The sequence below is a fragment of the Callithrix jacchus genome, chromosome 18 (genome assembly GCF_049354715.1).
Source record: "Callithrix jacchus isolate 240 chromosome 18, calJac240_pri, whole genome shotgun sequence".
Taxonomy (NCBI): domain Eukaryota; kingdom Metazoa; phylum Chordata; class Mammalia; order Primates; family Cebidae; genus Callithrix; species Callithrix jacchus.
Window position 1 is genome coordinate 16,252,479 of NC_133519.1, and position 3,999 is coordinate 16,256,477.

The following is a 3,999-nucleotide window of genomic DNA, read 5'->3' on the forward strand; positions in this document are numbered from 1 at the left end:
TAGGCACAGTGATGTCAGCATGATTCTCTGGGAAGCTGGATGACTCTCAGTGAGGTTAACACTCAGACTCCAAAAGGATGTTCTAGGGCATGTTTTCCAAAGTGTGGTCCCCAGACCACTTGATTCAGAATCATCTAAGGGCACTTGTTTAAAAATGCAGATTCCGGCCGGGCGCGGTGGCTCATGCCTATAATCCCAGCACTTTGGGAGGCCGAGGCGGGTGGATCACAAGGTCAGGAGTTTGGGAGCAGCCTGACCAACATGGTAAAACCCTGTCTCTGCTAAAAATACAAAAAATTAGCCAGGCATGGAGGTGCATGCCTGTAATCCCAGCTGCTTGGGAAGCTGAGGCAGGAGAATTACTTAAACCCAAGAGGCGGATGTAGCAGTGAACCAAGATTTCGCCATTGCACTCCAGCCTAGGCAACAAGAGTGAAACTCAGTCTCAAAAAAAAAAAAAAAAAAAAAATGCAGATTCCAGGCTCCCATCCTGGATACTCTCATTTGGCAAGTGAGTTGGTTTGATCCTTGTTCTTGTCTTCCTGTTTTCCTCTTGAAATGTAATTTCTGAGACCATCACTAGAGGGAGAGATAATGGTTTTTAGTGCTGAGAATCAATCTGCCCCTTTAATTTGAAATATTTATCCCAAAAGCAATCCTGAGACTGGCCGATTCTGTTCTCTCATTCATTCATTTATTTACTGTTTTTTTTTTTTTTTTGGTTGTTTGCTTTTTTTTTTTGAGGCAGAGTCTCAGTTCAGGGGCTCAATCTCGGGTCACTGTAACCTCCGTCTCCTGGGTTCAAGTGATTCTCATGCCTCAGCCTCCCAAGCAGCTGGGACTACAAGTGCACGCCACCAGTTTGGCTAATTTTTGTATTTTTAGTAGAGATGGGGTTTCACCATATGAAACTCTCAGCCTCAAATTATCCTCCCACCTTGACCTCCCAAAGTGCTGGGATTACAGGTATGAGCCACTGCATACTGCATGCAGCCTCATTTACTATTACTATTATTTAATTTTTTTTTTTTTTTTTTTTTTGAGACGGAGTTTTGCTCTCGTTTATCCAGGCTGCAGTGCAATGGCGCAATCTTGGCTCACCACAACCTCCGCCTCCGGGGTTCAGGCAATTCTCCTGCCTCAGCCTCTTGAGTAGCTGGGATTACAGGCACGCACCACTATGCCCAGCTAATTTTTTGTATTTTTAGTAGAGACGGGGTTTCACCGTGTTGACCAGGATGGTCTCGATCTCTTGACCTCATGATCCCCCCGCCTTGGCCTCCCAAAGTGCTGGGATTACAGGCGTGAGCCACTGAGCCCGGCCTTTTTTTTTTTTTTTTTTTTTTTTTTTTTTTTTTTTTGAGAGACTCATGCTCTGCTGCCCAGGCTGGAGTTCAGTGGCATGATCTTGGCTCACTACAACCTCTGCCCCCTGGGTTCGAGAGATTCTCCTGCCTCAGCCTCCTGAGTAGCTGGGACTACAGGCACGTGCCACCACACCCAGCTAATTTTTGTATTTTTAGTAGAGACAGGGTTTTAGCAAGTTGGCCAGGCTGGTCTCAAACTCCTGGCCTCAAGTGATCCACCTGCCTCAGCCTCCCAAAGTGCTGGGCTTACAGGTGTGAGCCACCACGCCTGGCCTATTTTAATTTAAAAATTCATTTTATTAGAGCATTTTGTACATATATATCTTGGTGAGTTTGGAGATAAATGCACCCGTGAAACTAAAGGTTGACCTTGTTTATTTTTCAGAAATTCTATTTTTCTTCCTACAAGCTGATAAGCTTTTGAATCTGTCTATAAGATTCATTGTGTAGCTGGGTGCACAATTATGAGGACACGACGGCATACTGGGTGCAGTGGATCACATCTGTAATCTCAGCACTTTGGGATACTGAAGCAGGCGGATTGTCTGAGGTCAAGAGTTCGAGAGCAGTCTGACCAACATGGTGAAAGCCCATCTCTACTAAAAACAACGAAATTAGCCAGGCATGGCGGCATGCACCTGTAATCCCAGCTACTTGGAAGGCTGAAGCAGGGGAATTGCTTGAACCAGGGAGGTGGAGGTTACAGTGACCTGAGATTACACCTCTGCACTCTAGCCTGGGCAACAGAGTGAGACTCCATCTCAAAAAAAAAAAAAAAAGAATGATCAATAGACTTTGGAGGACACAGGGGAAAGGGTGGGAGGGGGGCGAGAGATAAAAGACTACACATTGGGTACAGTGTACACTGCTCGGGTGATGGGTGCACCAAAATCTCAGAAATCACCACTAAAGAACTCATCCATGTAACCAAACACCACCTGTTCCCCAAACACCAATTTAAAAAAAAGAGAGAGAACAGTGTTTTTCTACCAAAAAAAAAAAAATTAAATTGTGTGAATTAATTGCTTATATAGTCAAAAGGTCAGTAGAAAATGGGTGATGCTTTCTTTTTTTTTTTTTTGAGAAGGAGTTTTTTGTTTAAGTTCAGCTTTTTATTGAACACATTATGAAAGAGGTTTAGTCAAAAAGACCAATGCCCATGTCATCATCAGACTCCTCGGATTCTTCTTTCTTTGCTTCCACTTGCTTCTCCTGACCTGGAGCAGCAGCAGTGGAGGGGGCAGGACCTCCTGTGGGTGCAGCACCAGCTGCTGGAGCAGGTCCAACAGCCCCTACATTGCAGATGAGGCTCCCAATGTTGACATGTGCCAGGGCCTTTGCAAACGAGCCAGGCCCAAAAGATTCAACATTACACCGGCTGCTTTAATGAGGGCATCGATCTTATCCTCCGTGACAGTCACCTCATCGTCATGCAGAATGAGGGCCGAGTAGATGCAGGTGAGCTCGGAGACGGAGGCCATGGTGAGGGTGAGTATGAGGCTGGCACTGCCAGACGCCGTGCTAGTCGCCAGATGAAGTGAGGGCCTCACCCCGACTCGGCCTCCCTCGGAAGGACCAAGCACCTTGGGGGCAGCTGAGGAGGAGGAGTTTTTGCTCTTGTTGCACAGGCTGGAGTGCAGTGGCATGATCTTGGCTCATTGCAACTTCTGCCTTATGGTTCAAGTGATTCTCCTGCCTCAGCCTCTCAAGTAGCTGCGATTATAGGTGTGTGCCACCACACCCAGCTAATTTTGTATTTTTAGTAGAGATGGGGTTTCACCCTGTTGGCCAGGCTGGTCTCGAATTCCTGACCTCAGGTGATCCACCTGTCTAGGCCTCCCAAAGTGCTAGGAATATAGGTGTGAGTCACCACAACCGACCTCTTAGGATTTTATTAAAGTTGAGGGGGTAATTTTGGTTTGTCTTCCCAGCATCTAGTCTGCCAAATTTCAGCATCAAACCCCAAATTTCCTTTGTGGATCTTACTGTGTCAGTTTCAGTTCATGTGGACCAGGGATTAAAGACAGGCCTGGGCAGGGCACGGTGTCCGACGCCTGTAATCTCAGCACTTTGGTAGGCCGACGGGGTGGATCACCTGAGGTCAGGAGTTCGAGACCAACCTGACCAACTTGGTGAAACCCCATCCTCCTAAAAAAAATACAAAATTAGCTGGGTGTGGTGGTGGCCGCCTGTAATTCCCGGTACTTGGGAGGCTGAGGCAGGACAATCTCTTGAAGCCAGGAGGTGGAGATTGCAGTGAGCCAAGATCACGCCATTGGACTCCAGCCTGGGCAACAAAAGTGAAACGCCATCTCAGAAAAACAACAACAACAACACTGAGGCCTGACTAACAAAGCATAGTGTCCTCCTGGCCACAATGCCTGGCGCAGGTGCAGGCATAGGCACGTGACCTAAGCAGGCCCAATCAGAACCAGGCTTAGAGCCTTTCTTTTTATTTATTTATTTTAATTAATTTATTTTTTTTTTGAGACGGAGTTTCGCTCTTGTTACCCAGGCTGGAGCGCAATGGCGCAATCTCAGCTCACCGCAACCTCTGCCTCCAGGGTTCAGGCAATTCTCCTGCCTCAGCCTCCCAAGTAGCTGGGATTACAGGCACGCGCCACCATGCCCA

At 47.1% G+C, this 3,999-nt stretch overlaps 1 pseudogene; it reads right to left on the reverse strand.

The window, feature by feature from the left end:
* Positions 1-2,504: 2,504 nt before the first annotated feature.
* On the reverse strand, positions 2,505-3,246 carry LOC100395296 (large ribosomal subunit protein P1 pseudogene; annotated as a pseudogene).
* Positions 3,247-3,999: the final 753 nt, after the last annotated feature.